The 21,830-nt window shown below is 41.1% G+C and overlaps 1 protein-coding gene and 1 long non-coding RNA gene across 7 annotated transcripts in view; one reads left to right on the top strand and one right to left on the bottom strand.

Annotated features, from left to right (window-relative positions):
* The window catches only part of oclnb (occludin b), a 77,394-nt gene that overhangs the window by 30,630 nt on the left and 24,934 nt on the right, over window positions 1-21,830 (bottom strand). The gene's annotated exons all lie outside the window — the stretch shown is intronic.
* Window positions 14,798-21,482, top strand: LOC133499834 (uncharacterized). Of its 2 annotated transcripts, XR_009794756.1 has the most exons (6): window positions 14,798-15,576; window positions 20,497-20,639; window positions 20,724-20,896; window positions 20,979-21,042; window positions 21,104-21,124; window positions 21,213-21,482. It is a non-coding gene; the product is annotated as an uncharacterized LOC133499834 (long non-coding RNA). The 2 variants fall into 2 exon arrangements; XR_009794755.1 differs by having other exon boundaries at window positions 14,914-15,576; window positions 20,979-21,482.

The following is a 21,830-nucleotide window of genomic DNA, read 5'->3' as shown; positions in this document are numbered from 1 at the left end:
AGCCACTCCGGTGTCCTCCCACATCCCAAAAACATGAAGCATTAATTGGAGACTCTAGAATTCCCCAGAGGTATGATTCTGAGTGCGGCTGTTTGTCTCTGTGTGCCCTACCATTGGCTGGCACAACCAGGTCAGGGTGTACCCTGCCTCTTACCCGTGGACAGCTAGGATAGGTTACAGTCCCTCGACCCTTGTGAGGATAAGCGGCTAAGAAAATAGATGGATGGATGGATGGATGGATGGATGGATGGATGTGTATCCAAGTGTCTTGGAATTACAGATATCAAATTCCTCTAAGTAAATACAGAATGAACCTAATAACCTTCCTTCTGATCCTTCCTGGTTCCTTTCTCTTCCTCAGCAAAGACTTCAAAATAAGCTCCAGCATTCCCGCAACCCTTGTGAGGATAAGTGGCTAAGAAAATGGATAGATGCATACAAACCTTATGTTTGTTTATTTATTTGTGCAGTTTTTTTCATTTTAATAAAATACTACGTAGCATTAAAACAAGCAGTATGACATACTAGTCACTCACAGAAAAGGAGACCAATTTGCACCATGAAATAAACTTGTGCTTTATCCATACATTTTTTTTTCTAGTTTTATAACCTTTTCACCTTATTTTTCTATATTAACTACAGATGTTGCAGGAAGCATCATCTGCACAAGAGGTTGACATCAAACCAGCAGATGCTGATCCTGACAAAGCCCAAGCTTTCGCAAAATATACAGTGGTACCTCGGTTTTCGAATGTCTGTTTTCGTAAAAATCGGTTTTCAAACTAAAAGTTAAAGATTTTTTTTTGCTTTGGTTTTCAAACGAAAAATCGGTATTCGAATGCCCCATTCAGCTGACCCCTAACGACTTGTTATTGTGAATTCGAACACACCTCCGAAAAAACCGCACACGACACAACCACTTGACCCACACACTCCTCTGCACACGGACGTGTCCCGGAAGTGACTTTTTTTCTTCCTATTGACAAATATTAACCCCCAGTCATAGCTCCAAAGAAGGCAAGTGGAACTGCTGGTGCTGAAAAAAGGAAAGTGGTGCGTAAAACTGTCGACTTCAAGAAAGATTTGATAGCCGAATACCATTCTGGTGTGCGTGTTTCTGAGCTATCGAAGAAATATATTATGGCGAAATCGACGATCAGCAACATTCTGAAACACAAGAATACCCTCAAAGGAAATGATGTTGCTAAAGGAGCAACTGTGTTGAGCAAGCAGAGGCCACAGATCTTGGAGGAAGTTGAAAAGTTGCTTCTTATTTTCGTAAACAAGCAGCAGTGAGCTGGGGATAATGTTGGCGAGGAAGGGATTTGCACCAAAGCTAGAAATCTGTATACAGATTTAAAAAGAAAAGACCCCAGTATAGTTTCTGAGGGCTTTGACTTCAAAGTCGAGGATGGTTCGAAAACGTCCGCAAAAGAAGTGGGATACACCCCGTTGTTCGCCATGGGGAGGCTGCAAGTTCGGACCAGGTTGCCATGGAAAAGTTCAAAGCCAAGTTTGCCCGTTTTGTCAAGGCCGAGGACGACCTTCCCAGCAAGTTTTCAACTGTGACGAAACGGGCCTATTCTGGAAGAAAATGCCACGAATGACCTGCATTACACAGGAGGAAAAGTCGATGCCAGCCCACAAGCCTATGAAGGACAAGTTTACGCTTGTTTTATCTGGTAATGCTCGCGACGATTGCAAGATCAACCCATTGCTAGTGTACCATTCTGAGAATCCCCGTGCATTCAAGCAGAACAACATTATGAAGTGCACATTGCCTGTTATGTGGAGGTCAAACTCCAACTTGGCTGACCCGGCAATTTTGTACTGAGTAGGTGCATGAGGTGTTTGTTCCGACCGTGAAGGCCTATTTGGAGGAGAAAAACTTCCCCTTACGCTGCCTTCTGCTGATGGACAATGCGCTGCCCACCCTCCAGGTTTGGAGGACGAATTTGAATTCATCAAAGTCAAGTTCCTTCCTCCTAACACGACGCCCTTGATTCAGCCCATGGAACAGCAAGTCATCACCCATTTCAAGAAGTTGAAAACGAAATTTTTGTTCTAAAGATGCTTCAAGCTGACGAGTGATACTCAGGTAACCCTTCGTGATTTTTTGAAAAATAATTTTAACATTTACCACTGCATCACCATGGTCAACAAAGCTTGGAACCATGGTGACACATAGTACCATGAACTCAGCGAGGCTAGAATGTGTTACTGAGCGCGACTTCAAAGGTCTTGCAGCCGTTGCAGGGCCTTTAACAGCTGCTGGTGGCAACATGGGGTCTCCACAGGATTGTCAACTCATCCATGAAATTGTGACACTGGGCCAAAATATCAGTTTGGAGATGGACGCCAATGATGTTATCGAACTCTGCTCTCCCGAATCTTGTCTCCAGAACATCCAACTTTGGCTGTGCCTCAAATGAGCTCATTTCTAATCCTATCCAACCAGCTCACTCCGAGCGAGAACCTCAACATCTTGATTTCTGCTACCTCCAGTTCTGCTTCCTGTTGTTTCTTCAGTGCCATCATCTCTAATCCGTACATCATGGCCGGCCTCACCACTGTTTTGTAAACTTTGCCCTTCTTCCTACCCAAGACTCTTCTTTCACATAACACACCAGACACCTTCCACCAGGTGTTCCAACCTGCTTGGACCCGTTTCTTCACTTCCTTACCACACTCACCATTGCTTTGTATTGTTGACCCTAAATATTTGAAGAACTCCACCCTCGCTATCTCTTCTCCCTGTAGCCTCACTCTTCCCCCTCCACCTTTCTCATTCACACATACTCTACTACTAAAGCATACAATTTAAGCAAATTTTTTTATATATATTTCTGAAATGATTTAATTATATAAAGTATTTAAACTATACATGGATTTCTACTATGCAGTTTATTATCAGGAAAAGCTACAAAAAAACTGCTTAAAAAAAATATTTTTTGGCTTGGAACATATTTTTCATTTTCCATTACTTGTAATGGAAAAACGCGCTTTGGATTTCGAACGTTTCACTTTTCAACCAGCCTTCTGGAACAAATTGTGTTTGAGAACCAAAGCATCACTGTATGTCAAGATTTGTTGACAGCAGATGGTATACTGTAGTAATTATTTCAACCTCAGGTTTTCTCAAAGTACCCTGATTGAAAGACCAAATAATAATTATGTGCAAATGTTATGTAACATATTTATACAAAACATAAGCATACAATTCAATAAAAATGCTATGATTCTAGTTCTGTGGTGTAGATTTACTTCATATACAAACATATACATCAACATTTACACAAAGTGGAAAAAAAAATCAGGATGTACACCATTTAAATCCTGTGTAACCTTGGCCCTCTGGATTAGGAAAGGTGTCACAAATCTTTGAGACACACCAGGATGGAAGTGGCACATAGTTATTTCTGCCAAAATTTCCCCAACACCATCTCACAAGCTGTCTATAAGCAATAAGTCGCATTAACCTGAAAATGAGAAAATATACTGAAATGACAATTTTCCAGAATGGGACTTTGTTTGAACAAGCATTGATTGGACAAATGCTGCTTTTAGCAGGAAGAATAATATATATAATTCTTTATTTAGAAAAATCTGAATGTAAATGGGGTGGCACGGTGAAGCTGCTGGAGCTGCTGGAAAGCGTTGGCCTCCCAGTGCTGAGGACCCGGGTTCAATACCGGCCTCACCTGCGTGGAAATTCTATGTTTTTACCCGTGCCTGCGTGCGTTTTCTCTGGGATCTCCAGTTTCTTCTGCTTGAGTACAGCTGGGATAGGCTCAGCACTCCCGCAACCTTTGTGAGGATAAGCGATGAAGAAAATGGATGGATGGATGAATGTAAATGGCAAAAAGTTGGGCTGATTGGGAGAAATAATATATTTTAAAATAGCTCTTATCTGTGCTGTGGAAAATCCAGTCACTCCCAATACTGTTCCCTGAAATGTAAATAGGCAACCTCCAGTACCCATGTGTTCAGACAGCTGGCATTAATTCCAGGGTGCTCTATCATGCACTGCAGCAGATGGTCTGAATGATCTGCCATTTTCTGGTGAATATGTCGACTCTCATGGCAGCAAAAACGCTCCTGTTGTTTGCATAGGAATGCAAAATTTACATTGAACCCTGTGGATATAATAAAAAAATAAAGAAAAATCTGTTCACATTCATAAACTTCTACAACTCAAAGAACCATATCAGTCCAGTAAACACAACCATCCCCAACATTTACATTTGTATTTTAAGAATTTAGTACCCGAACAAATCCCCAAGACACCGGTTTACAACTTTCAGTACAAAGTTTTGCGGTTTTGCTCATGACATCTTGAGAAAATTGTGCCTAAAATGGGGATGGATGGGTCTGGGTACTGTCTGGTTATGGCATCAGTTTACCACGTGAAATTGCATTTATAGTGAAGCAAGATATCACCAGCTAATGCACTCAAATTAACGTGACAACATTCCTCATTTGTGAAAATATAACAACTTAGACTGTGGACTATGTTATCATCTTCTGTGTGTTTGGTGCAATAATAAACACGCCTTGAACATGCAAAACAGTTGTCGCGTACCTACAGTATTTACTCAATACACGGTGTTTGCATAATTTTAAAACAAGACCAAAAACTTCATATTTCCATTCAGGATATCGAATCCATTACTATTTATCAGTTTATGGATAAATAAACAAAACAATTTCACAAATGCTTACCAGTCCTATGTTTCCAAAACCAGCATGTTCTCCTCGCTGCGTCCGACTGCTGGGTTGGCACCTTCATCGCCAGCTATTTCGAATGTTGTGCTGTCTAACTGGCTCAAACTCACAAACTTTAACGCCTTTATAAAGCTCGTATTCTTCACCGTCTTCATGGGACCCTTCAGAATCATGTTCATTACTCGAATTACTGGGAAATCAATCACCGTTCTCACATTGGAGTCGAAGAGTGCCATGATGTTGAGCTTAACATCTTTTCCGGCGAATCCAGCAATGTGCAATTTTTTTTCCCGATAATCAAAAAATAAAATGTTTCCATTATAACGGATTTCAGATTCCAACTCAGCATAAAAAACTGTATAATATGAACAAAAGGCGCATTGAAGACTTTCCATACCCTTTAGGAAAGAAAAAAAGCTATGACTTGGACTCTGAGAGACACTCGGAAAATTAGAGATTCTCAAAGCGTGGTATAAGTACCATTGGTGGTGTGCGGGCTCCATTTACATTTTATCTGTTTCTTCTTTTATTATATGTTTTTACAGATACAGGTACACTTTCTATTTAACTTATGTGCACTGCCATGCATTTCAAATGAAAACTCAAGTACTTTTCTTTATTTTCCCATTTTTGAGCACCGTGTTGTTGTCAAAACTGTGCAGAATTTTATTGTGACTTAATTACATTAAAATTTGGGATGAAAACCACAGCCTTAGTTTTTATGAGACTGCATTTTACAGATAGTCATGATGATGGTATTTTTTGTGGCGGTAGTTGGCCCAAAAAGGTCTAGAGGCATTGGTCAAAATGTCCCTTTTGTCAAAACACAATCCTTAACATTAAAATCATACATTTCTCACATTAAGATTAATAAATTCACATATATCTGTCAGATAGCCTATATTTTGAGTCTTTCATATAATTGAGACATCTTCATCTTCTCCTTTCGGCTTGCCCCATTAGATGTCGCAACACCACATCATCTTTTGTTTTTCCATGTAAGCTTATCTCCTGCATCTTCCTCTTGAACACCCACTGCGCTCATGCGTTTCCTCACAACACCCATCAACCTTGAAGTCTCAAAACATCCAACTTTGGCTGTCCCTCAAAAAAGCTCATTTCTAATCCTAACCAATCTGCTCACTCCTAGAGAAAACCTCAACATCTTCATTTCTTGGTACTCTGTCATGGGCTTTCTCTAAATCCACAAAGACACACTGTAGCTCCTTCTGATCTTTGTACTTTATACTAGAATCCTCAAGGGTAATAATGCATTTGTGGTACTCTTTCTAGGCATGAAACCATACTGTTGCTTGCAGATACTTCTGTCCTGAGTCTAGCTCACCATGACACTTTCTCATAACTTCATTGTGAGGGTCATCGACTTTATTCGTCCATAGTTCCCAGAGGTCTGCACATCACCTTTGTTCTTAAAAAATGGGAACTACCACACTTTTCCTCAATTCATCAGGCATCTTCTCGCCCACTAGTATTCTGTTGAATAAGTTGGTTAAAAACTCCACTGCCACCTCTCCAAATTGCTTCAATATCTCCACAGGTATGTCATCAGGACCAACTGCTTTTCCATTTTTCATAATCTTGAGTACATTCCTAACTTCCCCCATACTAATTATTGCCACCTCCTGGTCCATCACACTTGCCTCGACTGCTCTTCCTTCTCTTTCATTTTCTTTGTTCATCAACTTCCCAAAGTATTCTTTCCATCTATTTTAGCACATTACTGGCACCATTCAACACATTTCCATCTCAATCCTTAATCACCCGTACCTGCTCCACATCCTTCCCATCTCTATCCCTCTGTATGGCCTTGTTTAGCCTTAACCACCTCTACCGTTGTCCTACGTCACATCACAATGTATTCCTTTCACCTCTCCTCAGTCTTATCACTTCTTCGCTAACCTCTTTCCTTGTAAGACTTCCTGTATTTTGAGTTTCCACCACCAAGTTTCCTTCTCTCCTTTCCTACCAGAAGATACACCAAGTACTCTATAGCCTGTCCCTCCGATCACCTTCGCTGCAGTTAGTAGTCCAGTATTCCAGGAGATCCCTCTGTCTACTGAGAGCCTCTCTCACCTCTTTCTGAAAGGCTCCACAATAGTCTTCCTTTCTCAGCTTCCACCATATGGTTCTCTTCTCTACCTTTGTCTTCTTAATCTTCCTCCCCACCATAATCCTATGCTGTCGAGCTACACTACTTTACAGTCAGTAACCTCCTTCAGATTACATCGTAGGGTGAGGCGTGCTTTTACCTCCGCTCTTGTAGGTCACCCATTGTTCCTGCCTCTTCTGGAAAAAGGTGTTCACTACTGCCATTTCCATCTTTTTTGCAAAGTCCACCAGCATCTGTCCCTCAAAGTTTCTTTCCTTGATGCCGTACTTACCCATCACTTCTTCATCGCCCCTGTTTCCTTCACCAACATGCCTCTTTTACAATCTGCACCAATCACAGCTCACTTTGTCTGGGATGCTTAGAGCTACTTGTACTTGTATTGTTTTCCAAAAAAACTGTCTTTGCAACAATCATTCATAATAATCATTGTGCACGTGCTGATGTAGTTGTAATATAATCTCGGACAGGCCACAGGCCACACTTGTCGTGGTCCCTGTAATTGTCAGAGCACAATGCCTCAATCAACTAAAAAAAATGCTCAATGATGGCATAACATTTTATTAATACCGTTGATAACATATTACAGTATCAATAAATATTTAACACTGTTTGACTGAAAAAAATTTGCATTAAATATTTGTGCATAAAACGTTTGTGCATTGTGGAGTTTATCCTCAACATGACACATCCTTGGCCAAGACTTCAAAAGCAACATCTGGCTCATCTCCAATCTGAAAAATATCCATCCTTTGGTCACTTCGTCTAGTTCTGGTGCCTCCTGAAATCATGAACAGTGATCCTAGTTTGCTCCTACAGCATGTCATCCTCTTTGCCATCCATGGCGTTTGTGGGGGAACATTTTCTTTAATCTCAAGAGTTTTGGTTCTGCAGCGCAATTTCTCGTCCACCTGACGCCATAGCTTTCCTATGACAGGCGGCTATCAAAATAAGGAGAGCTCAAACTATGTAGAAACGAGGGTAATGGGCACATTGGAAAAAAAAAAAGGCAACCATTTTAATTGTGTGCGCTCTCCCGTTTTTTTTTTTTTTATGTGCCGATGACGCTCGTATTATGTAGTTTGAGGTCACGTTGTTTTTATACTCACCTGAAGCCATTGAGGCGAGCTATCGTAGTTTCGGACTGCAGCGTTCCTTCCTGGTTGGCGGCGTCATCGTCACGACTGATGACAGATTTATTTTAAAAGCAGCCGCACAACTCACCGTATTAGTAGACATTTTTTGTCTTGGTTTAAGTTAGAACAAACTCACAGGCAGTCTTTTCTTATCTTTGGTGCAGTAGCAACAAACATGCTACGCTAACGATCATAAAATGCAAGCTCCTTGAGGAGGTCATAGAGTTCAGGTTGGGGGCGCACATTACCATAATAAATATGAATGTGTAACATAAGACATCAAATATCATTTCAAAATGTATATGTATACCTTTTTTAACACCATCTACCTGTGTACAACTATACAATGTGTTTGTAATTTTTATTTTTCATCCATACCTAAATATAATGCACGTTGTTAACTTTTTGAAAATATTATTGGAAAAATTTCTGCATTATTTTTGAGAAATTACGGTAATTTAAATCCTGCCCCTATATATCTGGCCTTACTACCTTTCCACCTGCTCACTTGGATGCACAATATATCAACTTCTCCGAATCATCATGTCAACCAGCTCCCGAGCTTTTCCTGTCATAGTCCCAACATTTAAAGTCCCTACACTCAGTTGTAGGATCTGTGCATTCGTCTTCTTCTTCCGACGAATCTGCTTTCCTCCTCTTCTTTGTCTTCCACCCACATTAGCTGAATTTCACTGACGCCTTGCAGATTAACGGTGCAAGGGCTGGGCGCAGTGAACCTGGGCCACGAATGATCAGGTCAGGGATTCTTTGTAATGCTCATATTTTTCTGGCAAAGTTTTAAGATGGATGCCCTTCCTGACACAACCCTCTGCATTTATCCGGGCTTGGGACCGACCTACTGATAGAACTGGCTTGTACCCCATAGGGCTGCATCATATATAACTGAGAAAACCAAAGTATTTAAAGGATCTCTCCATACGATACAGTGTAGTTAAAACTAGGGAATCCATAACAAAAAAAAAAAATTATCAAACTATGCTTTAGATCAAAGTAGGGCTGTTTGGTAATCACAAAAAAATATCACAATGATGTATTAACACAGATTAATGACAGGTTGTTTTGATTTACACACTCCTTTACATTTGCTGTGGATGGATATCTGAAAGGTGGTGGAGGTTGCTATGAGCTCAGTAATTAGGTCAATGCTTACCCCAGTGTAAAGATGAGTGAGGAGTCTGATATGCTTGGCAGGAATTTTTTCTACAATAGTCACCCTCATGGAACTTTTGATAATACAAAACTTTTTTCATATAATACAGTATTGAACTCAATTTTCAGCCTTGGGTAAATCAGAAGAACTGTAAAGTTTAAAGCCCAGGTGTCATCCCTATAAACATTCTAAAATAGATATTGTAATAAAAATTCATATAACAGTATTCACTACAATGGCTATACAAAAAAAAAAAAAAAAAGTGAGCGGAGAGCGCGTCATCCATGCACAAAGTTGCGCAATTGAGTGTCCCTCAACATCCAAGTGGTCGCCATATTAGTCGCGTCATCTGTCCTTGACGTCATCGTCACTTCCGCCGTTGAAAACGCGCAGTGCCTGCTCCTACGGAAGCCGAACAACAGAGATATTCGCATTTTTCCGACATCCCTGCTGACACAAAGTTCTTTTCGAAAAGGACAACACCACACAACCGAGTGAAATTACCAGGGCAATATTACACTATTGTTTCGAGCCCTCAGGGCAATATTACACTATTGTTTCAAGCCATATTCAGATGATATCCGATCCACTCCCGCAGCGGAGATGAGCCATCGCGGCTCATCGCAGCCGGCCGGTGCTGCTTTAGTCACAGTCGAGCCGGGGCGCTTTATGCAGGCACACGACTGAGCAACGCATTCTCGGCTGGGTTCTTCAGAGCCGCCCCCATCGCAAAGCCCGACGCGCACCCTTCGCAGAAGCTGTGACCGCCAAACGCGGCGCCTCAGCCGGTGTGGCTGAGTTTCGGCGCCCGTGGTGGAATATAAGGAGGAGGTGGAGCCTACCTATGTTGCTTTTAGGGGTAAGTTCAAAGTTGCCGCAGTACTCGACGAACACTATCGAGACATTGTTGGCTGGGCGACGCGCACATCGACACATTTCATACACGGATCTTTTGTTACGTTATGAGAGAGATCAATTACGTGGTCCCCCCCACACTATTATTTTTTTTAGTAGCTGTATGCGCACATAAACACATTTCATACGCGGATCTTTTGCTACGTTATGAGAGAGACCGATTATGTGGTCCGCCCCAAACAATTTTTTTTTTTGGAGCTCTGTACACACCTACCTGTTATTTGGAACCCACGAAGCTCTCGTCCTCTGCACCCGTGCAATCTATTTTTCACAACGAACAGGGTCTCTTTCAAACTTATGAAGGGTAATTCCATTCTCCCGAGTGTTCATCCAATGTCCAGCAATGCAAGGAGCCAGCATTTTGGCTAACACGAAGGGAACAATGAGCTACCTTCCCGGAGGTAAAACTTATGGAAGCAAACGAGTCAACTAGGGGGCGCCTCTGTCCTGTACGTCACTTCCTGCTTCTTCTCAAAAACAAATCCCTCGAGAGGATTTTCATGGTGGGAGTTACAAAAAGCTGTATAGGTCAAAATCATGTTTTGTGGTTAAAAAACACATGGGACCATATTGGCTGTGGGTTTTTCATTAATAATATACCAAAAAATTATCCGTTTGACGCACTTACACTTTAAGTAGCCAGATAAATGTTCAACAGCAACAGGGAACATAAAAATTTTGTAAAATGTCAGTTCTTGCCATCAAGCTTATTAGATAGAAAAATGGACAGTAAGAGTAAAGGTTTTGAAACATTTGAAATATTTATTTATTATATTTAAATATTGGTGGCACAGGAGCTCAGCTAGAGAGCGTTGGCCTCACAGTTCTGAGGTTCTGTGTTCAATCCCGGACACGCCTGTGTGGAGTTTGCATGTTCTCCCCGTCCGTACCTGCGTGGGTTTTCTCCGGGCACTCTGATTTTAACCCACATCCCAAAAACATGCAACATTAATTGGACACTCTAAATTGCCCCGAGTTGTGATTGTATGTCAGGCTTTTTGTCTCTGTGATTGGCTGGCAACCAGTTCAGAGCGTACCTCGCCTGCTGCCGATTGACAGCTGGGATAGGCTCTAGCATTCCCCACGACCCTTATAAGCGGCTAAGAAAATTGTTTGTTTTGGTCTGTTTCCATAGTCCCCCATGAAAGCAAACAAATCATCTTTGTGTTTTCCGCAAAACAAGAAATTCTTGGACATCATCTGGAATTTTAGGAGGATAAAAAGATTTCAATCAAACACTACACCAGACATTCTCAAAACTCAAAAGTGCCACATCACAATTATAATGTGAAAATCCTCTGACGCCCACTAAAACCACGACCCTGAGATGAGATTTAAAAAAAAATAAAATAAAAATTATCACTGATCCGATCACAAGATGGAGAAATGTGTCTATTTAAATGATTTGTTAATTAGCTGGCGGCACACTGGTTATGGCATCTCCCTCACAGTTTTGAGGCCCGGGGATCAAATCCCGGCCCTGTGTGTGTGGAGTTTGGATCCATGCCTGTGTGGGTTTTGTCAGGACACTGCGGTTTCCTCCCACAACTCAAATACATGAATTAATTGGACTTTCTAAATTGTCCTGAGGTGTGATTGTGAGTGTGACTGGCTGTTTCTGTGTGCTCCACAATGGACCTTTCCAACTAGCGATCTTCAGCTTCGGCCCCCTGAGCTACAGCTGCCATGCTCCACAATCTTCCGAAATGCCAACTGAACATAACAGGTTTGAACTGGACTCTCTGTCACGTATTCCAGATAATATTGGGGCATGTTTTTTGCCAAATGTGTCAGACTTGTCCAAGAGAGTTCTACAGAGAGATCTGAACTATTTCACGCAAGGATATGTACACGGAATTAAGATTTTGGATGGAGCAGGACGCAATGTCAGAGTTACACCGAAACGTTGGCGATGGATGCAAAAAAGACGACTCACAAACTTCTTACTGAAATCCAACAGGATAAAATAGTGGAATCGTACTGCGCAAGTAAAGCAGGGTGAATACTTTTTACTTGGAAAGATCACGAGAAATATAATTGTAGTTGTTATAAGTGAGTGGGTGTATTCATTTGACTTGGCTCGTAATGGAACCCAGTGCTCTCTTTAAAAGTTCGATGTGATACAAATAGGCAAATAGACATTTCTCTTGCATGAAATCGAGCATTTAGTATCACTAACCCGACTCTTCGGCATAAAACATTACACACTTCATTCAGCAGGTCAGTGATACGCTAAAGTGAAAGTTGTTCTCCTGCAATGTATAAAGCACTGATAATAATGAAATCACACTCAGAGAAGATACTTCTCCCTCACTTACCTTTTAACATACAGCCTTGTACTTGTTGATATTGTCCACATTTAATTGTACGTGCGGTTTTCCGCGACCCTTAATCCATCATAGACACTTCGTCAACTGTGTTTTAGGCTATGGAAAATGAATCAACCGGGCCCCTTGTAACCTAGCAGGATATCTTTCATCAGAATTGCACATTTCCCAAGCGCATCTGAGGACCATTTTGTTCGTAACATTAACTTTTCCAAGCGCACGTGACCAATAACCAGCATTGCTTGTGGGACATGACGACAAGAGGGCCGAGTCAAGACAGGGGTTAAGACAATGCGGCTATCTGATTGGCTATTATTGTACGAGTGATTGAAAGGTAGGAAATGTCCATTGGCTGTCACTAGTTCAGGGTATACCCTGGCTCGTGCCCGAAGATAGCTGGGACAGACTCTAGCACTCCCACCACCCTTGCGAAGATGAACGGCTCAAATAATGGATGGATGGATGTTAATTTGCTGTATATACTTGTTGAGTATATGGTGATCGATTTAAAGTTTTAACTCTATAGCCCAGAGATTCCCAATTGGTGTGTCGTGGCACATTATTTTGCCATGAGCAATATTCAGTGATGGATGCATTGGAAAGTTGTCAAATATTACAAACTTAACTGGTCAATTTAAAGAAATAATGTCTTTATTTCTCTATTTATGCCAGTGAAGCATAGTGACAGAACAAACAAATGCTCTTCTATTTGTTGGCAGGAAGTACATACAGCATTTACTGTGTATCTGCTTTTTGTGACATTTGTTTGTTGTACAATATGTGCCTTCGCTTCATAAAGCTTGGAAAGCACCACTCTCGTCAGGTCATGTCTTCTAATCTGTCAGGTCAAACCAACATTGCAATATAACAGAAATAATGGGACCCAACTTACTGTAGTTGAAATACTTTATCCATCCATCCATTTTTGGAGCCTTTTATCCTCAGAAGGGTCATGGGAGTGCTGGAGCCTATCCCAGCTATTATCGGGCAGGAGGTGAGGTACACCCTGAACTGGTTGCCAGCCAATCGCCGGGCACATAGAGACAGACAACAGTCGCACTCGCAATCACACCTAGGGGAAATTTTGAGTCTCCAATTAATGCATATTTTGGGATGTTAGAGGAAACCAGAGTGCCTAGAGAAAACCAATGCAGCGACCAGAAGAACATGCCAACTCCACACAGCCAGGATTTGAATCCCAATCCTCAGAACTGTGAGGCCAACACTCTAACCAGTTCCTCCAACGTGCTACCTAAAATACTTTATTGTAATTAAACTACTTCACACACAGCAAAACTTTAGAGCATGAGTTGACATCACTCCGGGATGTTTATGCACAACCATCAGTCCTAGGACCAGATTGCTAGGCAACATAATGCTTTGTTGCCTGCTTACGAGCTGTATTGTATAGAGATCGTGTACGTGATGTCACTGTTTTCATGGCGCCATATTCCTGATCAAACTGCTCGGCAGTACAGAGTCGTTGAACCAGAGCAGATTTTTCACAATGCCAGAGAGCTAGTGTGCTGTTGGTTGTCACAATAGATGAGACAGTTCTTCAAAGATATCATTCTATAGAATACCATCTGAAAAGATGGGAAAAGATTGATGGATTACTGGTCAAACAAATCTGCTCAGCAGTACGAGAGTCATTGAACTGGACCAGATTTTATACAATGCCCGAGACCTATTGTGCTGTTGGTTGTCACAATAGACGAGACAGTTCTTCAAATAAATCATTCTATAGAATACCAGCTGAAAAGACAAGAAAAGTTCGATGGATTTAGGCAATTAAACGGGATGGATGGTGCCCAACGAAATAGACACACCTGTGTAGTGATATTTTCATTTCAGGTAGGAATTATTCTTCTCAATCTCAAATTATCAAGAAGTATTTATAATGCTTAGTTGACTTATTTGAGAACAATGTGTATTTAAAAAAAAATGTTTGTCACGGAGAGGTTTTCAGATGTTAACGTATGGCAGCAATATTTTGTGTCATGTTACAGTATGTCTGTGTTCCCATCTACTATTAGGGTATGCCAGGGTGCATTATTAAACGTATGCTTTGTCTCATTCTCATTCTCATTGATTGAATTCACAAATTCAAAGGGATAGTTTTTGCTTTGCCAGCTTTCTGGAATACTCACATACTTTGCCATGTGATCGTGGATTTGTTGAACTGCCAGAATTCTTCTTTTCCTTTTGGCTTGTCCCGTTAGGGGTCGCCACAGCGTGTTATCTTATATGAACGCAAATTTGTTTGGCACAGTTTTGCGCCGGATGCCCTTCCTGACGCAAACCCTCTGCATTTAGCCAGGGAAAGAAGCTTACAGCACCTGGTATTCCCATGTGGTCTCTCATCCAAGTACAAACCAGGGCCTACGAGATCTGACGAGATCGGGCGTTCTCAGGGTAGCATGGTCGTAAACGTTGAACTGCCAGCATTGATGCATTTATTTTAATGCCAAATGAAATATTGTCAATGAGAACTTGCTCAGGGTCTTATTTGTGTGTGTGTGTGTGTGTGTGTGACAGCTAGTTCTTTTTCTCCCGGTCGTTTGTGCTCTCTTACAATAATGTACCAATCATTTTTCCCATTTTGAGTCTTCGTATAATTCCAAAAGCATTCAAATGACTTTTCTGCTGAATGTGTTGCTTGTGGTAGTCCAGCTTCGATTGACAACTTTAGCATTGCTGCAGTTTCAGTTCATGTCAGCTGTACATTGTCCGCCCGAGCTGTAGTGGGAACTTCCAGAGGGTTAGGAGGTAACAAGGATGCCGGGTCAACAGATGAAGTTGACGACGTTCTGTGTGTGGGATCGGTTTGCATGTTCCGCCTGTCAGCAGGTGGCGGTGGGTTGTAAGCTGATGTAGTTGACTGAAGGAGAAGAAGTAAGAGCCCGGCAAAACACAGGCCTTACGTGGTGGCCATGTAAGGACCAGCTAGCTGTTGTTCCCCCCCCCCCCCCCCCAGAGTTTTCCTGCTGTGAAAGCAATAACGTTTCCCACGCACCACCTGAAGCGTCTGTCGCGAGAGCTGTAACATCTGCTGCAGGGAGGGCCCCTAGCTAGCCGCCATTTTCACTCTCACTCAATTGGGATTGAGCGCCCATGTGTTTTTCACCATGGGGAATTTTGCCACCACTAAGAAGGGAAACGAACTAGAAAGCGGTGAGTCCGCCATCTGTTGGCCTTCGGGCGGCTTTCATAGTTTCTTCACGAGGTTCACGAACCGTGAATATGCAGCTACCGAGCGAACCTAGCTAGCTAACGTAGCCCGCTAGCTAGCTACCCACCATAACTGGTTGATAGAGCCATCTGTCACCAGCCAATTTTGATTTAAATAACACCTAACATTTTTAGAATACGTTATTACACAGCGTTTGCTCGTGTCGATTTTTTTCACGCAACCAACCCAGGAGGAATGTTGGTGTGTTACTGTTTCAGTGAACAACATTTTGTGAACTTTTTTGAAAAGCCATGTGAATCAAAACTGATTACTTGCACAACGAAGTACAGAATTGTGGGGGAAGAATTTTGTTGATGAAACAAGATCTGAAAAGGAAAGTGGCATGCCTCCCCTATCATCATAGATTAGTCTTCTCTTTTGCATGGCGTGAAAGACTGTAAAATGAAAAATGTGAGTTCAGTGACAGTTGGCATGGCTTGTTTTTTTTTTTTTTTTTTTTCAATAACATGACATGACCAATTGTTTGTCAGTCACTCACATTTGAAAAATATACTAGTGTGGGCAGTCATGCCCGCAGATATAAAGTTGTAGGTGTGATTAGGGATGGAATCTCAAGACCTTAAAATAACTGTTATACCCGAGTATGTAGTTGTTCCCTTATACCAGGGGTGTCCAAACTTTTTGCAAAGAGGGCCATATTTGGTAAGGTGAAAATGTGTGGGGGCCGACTATTTAGCCTGACATTCTTTGAACCATTAACATTAAATACAAATTAACTTTTTGGGATTTTTTTTTTATTTAATTACAAATGGCATACTTTTACTTTTACATTTTTTTTTACATTTAGGTTTTTACCGAAATCACAAACCACAAAAAATTAAGAAAACTATAAAGGATATCTAAGTTCATGTGAAACATTACATATTCACTATTATATGCTCACTGTAGGAAAAGTGCTGAAAACAAAACAATGATCACTGCATATTCAAACTGTGATTTTGACCATCACAAAAAAATTAATTAACTGAGATTTAAGAATTTATTCAACTCAGAGGACTTAACAAAGGTCTTGCCTGCACTAATGTGAAGGGTGATACTGGGATCTTGACTGCAGTATGTAGTCCATGTCTGGCTCAAGAGCAGTGGTTTTGATGCGCAAGACGTCACGCAGGTGAGAGTCACTCAGTCTCGTCCTCATGCGGCTCTTGTTAATGTTCATAACGGAGAATGTCTTCTCGCACATGTATGTGGAGCCAAACAAGCTCAGCATTTTCTTAGCAAATGTCCGAATTGCTTGGAACCTGCCTTCATCCAGCTGGCGGTAGAAGTTGACAAGAGGGAGCTGTTGGTGCCGACTGCGATGCTCGGCGTCACACTGCAGCTCAATGAGCTCCAGTTGCAGGTGGTCTGGAGCGTCATCAGGGTCCACGGAGAAAGGAGAGGAAAAAAGCGTGATCTCCTTTTCAATAGCTGCAAAGTCCCGAAAGCGCTGCTGAAACTCCTCAACCAGAGATGAGATGTCTGCTGCATACTTTGTCATTTGCGCACTGATATTGATCTGTGGGAAACTGGTCACAATTTCCTGCAGGGAAATGTGCGGTATTGGGCTGCGCCTGTGACAGGTGTCTTTGGAAAAGTAGCAGCTTGGTCCGAAAGGCTTTGATGTGTGAATACAGTTGGCTTACCACTGCATTTTGCCCTTGAAGGCTTGTGTTCAGCGCATTCAGATGTCGCGTTATGTCAACTAAAAATCCCAAATCAGCCAGCCAAACAGGATCATTTAATTGTGGCATGGGTTGTCCCTTTTTAGTCAAGAATTGTCCAATTTCCTCCCTGAGAGAGAAGAAGCGCTGCAGCGCAGACCCCCGACTGAGCCACCTTACGTCGGTGTGATACAAAACATCTCCGTATTCAGCCTGGATGTCGAGAAGAAACTGTTGAAACTGGCGGTGGCACAGCGCTTTGGAGCGAATATAATTAATAGTCTTTATCACCGGTTTCATAACATTCTCATATTTCATATATTTGGCACAGAGAACTTCTTGATGAATAATACAGTGGAGTTTAATAGCGCTGCCTCCTTCTTCGCTGACTTTGTTACAGACAAGGCTTGATAATCCACTCCGCTCGCCAGCCATGGCAGGTGCGCCGTCCGTAATAATCCCGGTGACTTTATTCCACTGTAGTTTCATGTCATCTACGGTGGAACAAACAGAAACAAATAAATCCGTTCCTCTTGTTTGGCCCTTCAGACTCTGGAGGTCCAGAAGCTCTTCACTCACGTTCATGTCATTGTCCACTCCTCTTAAAAAGATCAGTAACTGAGCGGTGTCGGACGCATCCGTGCTTTCATCGCACGCTAACGAGAAAAAGTCAAACTCAGTTCCTTTTGCCTCTGTCTCTTAATATCTAATGAAACGTCTTCAATTCTCCGTACCACAGTATTACGAGCCAGGCAAATATTGGCAAACTCTTGCTTCTTCGCGGGACAAATTTTCTCAACCATTTTCATTACACAGTCTTTAATAAATTCACCCTCAGTGAAAGGTTTGCAGTGCTTTGCAATCAGCGTTGCCACTTCGTAGCTTGCCTTTGTGGCATTTTCATTTGACTCACGGACTCTTGTGAAAAAGCTTTGCTGTGCCGTTAAAACAGCTTCCAGTTACTTCACTTTTTCACCGCGTTTGTTCCCAGTTAGCTTGTCGTAGCTAGCATGTTTCGTCTGGTAGTGCCTCTTGATGTTGAATTCCTTGAAAACAGCCACAGTCTCTTGGCAAATTAGGCAGACACAGTTGTTTCGTATTTCAGTGAAAAAATACTGAAATTTCCACTTGTCCTGGAAGCGGCGGCCCTCGCGGTCAACTTTCCTTTTTTTGTTTACAGACGCCATGTTAGAAATGGGCTGGGCTGAAACGATCACGCAAGGTCAAGGGTCACGGCGGCCAGAGTGCGGCCACAGGGCTACTGCCATCTTCTGGTGAAATGAAAAATATGAAAAATAGCTTTTTGTACACATGTATTTTATACTGTGGTCAACAGTGCTGGCGGGCCGCATATTATTGATTTCATGATAGAGGCCGCGGGCCGGTAAAAATTTGTCCACGGGCCGCAATTGGCCCGGGGGCCGGACTTTGGACATGTCTGCCTTATACCATAATCATAATTTATTGACACTGCATAGACTGAGACAGAAATTTTTAAAGAGGTCAATAGACATTCGATTTCTAAACTAAATATTCACATAATCAAATAATTTTATTTAGTCATGATGTTTTGCAACAATCGAGTCTAATTTATACACAGTGGCGCATTTTAGAGGGAACATTGGTCAAGACTACAGAAAATAAGCGACATCTTTCAATATTTATGTATTTCTACTCGTAACAAATTTTACGTGCATGATGTTTTGAGCTCGACTGCGCAGATTTGTGAGTGCGATGCCGCGCAGGCGCATACACGCCCGTCAAATCACAGTGACTGGTTTACTAATTGATTTGATTTATTTTGACATGTGTTTGTGTGCGTGTCAGTGTTGCATCAAGATGTGGGCCAGAAGAGTATGGATTGAAGGAAATGTGGAAGAAGAGGGAGTTGTGCTATTGTGTTGGATTTACGCATCAGAAGATATTTTGTACTGCCCAAAGTTAAACGAGCGAACTGCTCTGAAGAAGAAACAGAAGCCAGTAAAGGGCTACAAATGGTGGGAGTTAAAACTCCATTTCATTCACAATTGTCCCTCTCTCTAGCTCGAATCAATTCTACAAACTTGCATATTTTTTCATTCCAGTGAACTATGATTAATGTGACGACTTTGCTATAACTACTGTGGAGGGTGAAAATGTACCTGAAGCGGAAGATCAAGAAGAGAACCTTTGAAGATTGTACAACAAGTTTTTATCCCCCCTCCCCAGCATTCAAGTTGTCCTCTCCTGTTTGTATAGTAATTTAAATGTTGGTTTTTGTACTGAAGGCAGTCTGGATGAATTGTCAGAAGATTAAGAGAGCACATCACATAATTGTCAAGCTCTGCTCCAGAGTCTTAGTTTGTCATTAACTTGGTCATGATTATGTAATATTTATATGGGAATTCTCCATGTTTTGTGAATTACATTGAAGGTAAAACATGTATAATGAAAAAAAATGGTACTTACACTGATATATTGACCTATTTTGCAGGCAAAGCTACCTTGCCAAATCCTCAGAAGAAAAAATATTTTCATCTTGAGAGTGGTCCGTAATTTTTGTAGATGGAATCTTGATACTCAACCAAATATATTTTAAATATCATAAAACACTGGCCTCCACCATTGAGGATATATATTCCATCTAATTAAGGGTGGAGGCTGTGCCGAATACATTTGTAATTATTCCAAAATATCTGTCCTTTGTTCAGCTAACACAAGTGGTTATGGTACCTGCCCAACTCCCTTGGGCCAGAATTAGACAGGTATAGTTAAAGTGACCAGTAAGTTATTATTCCCAGTTATGCATGGTGAATTCATAATTGGCATGTCTCATTTAAATATCTCTGCGTGCATGTCAACAGTGTCATGCATTGATGGAGTATTTTTTTTATATAAATTATCATTTGAGAAGTTTTTAAATTTTGATAAATATGAAAATTTTTAAGTCCATGAATTCTATGAATTGATGTCATGACTATATTTGTCGACTTGTCACTGATGTGATATTGCAGGTCATGGTTTATTTTCTTTACAGCTCCAAAAACTTCCAGAACACCTGAAGTTGAGGATTCAAAAAGTGATGCCGGTCTTGTAATTGCCCTGCAAGACCATAAAAATAAATACGTTCCGTTTAAAGTGCTTTTATAAGAATAAATCTGGCCCAAAAAGCACAATACAAAACTACTCTGATATTCTGTTTTATTCATACTGTTTTAGGCAGTGGATCAGGTGGTTCACTGTCACCATGAAGAACCCGAGACATTCAAAACAAAGCCATCTCCCCTCAACCTCAAGCCATCCACCACCAACCACGAGCCTCCCCCATTCCTCCAAAAAGAGTTGGCCCATCTCAGAAGAAAGTAAGCCAAATTTCTACCAATAATTCATCTCTAGACATTTGTGTCAGATTTGTGCTTTTGGATTGTGCGTGTGTTCTTGTTCAGGTTTCCAGAAAAATGCGCTGAGGCTGCTTACAGAGATAAGGGACACCGGCAGGCATCAAGACCTTAGGGCAGCACAAAAAGAGGACATGGACATTGTCCAGATAAAATCTTTGGCCGACATCATTGTCCTTGAACAGAAGGTGATGGAAGATCCTTCTACTTCTGCAAAACTGGTATGATTAAGTATGGAAAAAGTTGAGTTTAATTTTCACAACAAACTAATTGATAAACTTTGTCATCCTCTTTCAAATGGAGAAATCCCAATGTTGAAAGTTGGAGGGGTAACCCTCAGAGAAAATATCAAACGGATCGGGAAGAGGTAATTATTATATGTTTTGTAAATATACATACATTGAATGTTTTTTTTCCTTTTTTACCAGCAATATACAGTTGAGAATCAGGTGAAGATTTTTTACTTGTTTTGATTTTCAAACAATATTGCATTTAGGAATGCAATTGAAAGTAATTTGTGTGCTGTTTTCCTGACAGAAGCAGTGGTAGGAAACAGGACAGGAGGAACCCAGATGGATAGTAAATATGAGAGACACATAGTTAAAGTTCACATAGTGGAATATTGCATTATATTTTATTTTGTTTGTAACATACTTTGAGAAAAAAGCTATTTGTTCTAAATGATGGAAAAAGTTATTTGCTCTAAATGTTATACATGTATTACTGTGGGCTGTATAAACCTAATTGTTTGTAGTTTGATTGAAAAACTGTGGTTTCACACTGCATAATAAAGGTTTCAATCCATAATGTTTTAATGGCCCAATTTCCATGTAGCATGGCAATGTTGATTGTATGTTGGATTGTCACGTAGATGCAATTTACGAATACAATGTAAAAGCAACATATTTTCAACATTAGACCTGGACCTTGTTTCACTGTTGACTGCCAAGGTTTCAACGTTGTAAGACAACGTGGATTCTACGTTGGTTTGTGACGTCGGCGCAATTTGCAAATACAATGTAAAAACAACGTATTTTCAACATTAGAGCTGGACGTTGTTTCAACATTAAATCCACATATTGTGCCCGCTGGGAAGGAAATTAACAGTCAAATTTCTTATCAGTGAAAACATTAAATATGGATCCTCTCTGCCAA

Source organism: Syngnathoides biaculeatus, chromosome 4 (genome assembly GCF_019802595.1).
Source record: "Syngnathoides biaculeatus isolate LvHL_M chromosome 4, ASM1980259v1, whole genome shotgun sequence".
NCBI classification, from domain to species: Eukaryota; Metazoa; Chordata; class Actinopteri; order Syngnathiformes; family Syngnathidae; genus Syngnathoides; species Syngnathoides biaculeatus.
This window is presented reverse-complemented; position numbering and strand designations above follow the sequence as displayed.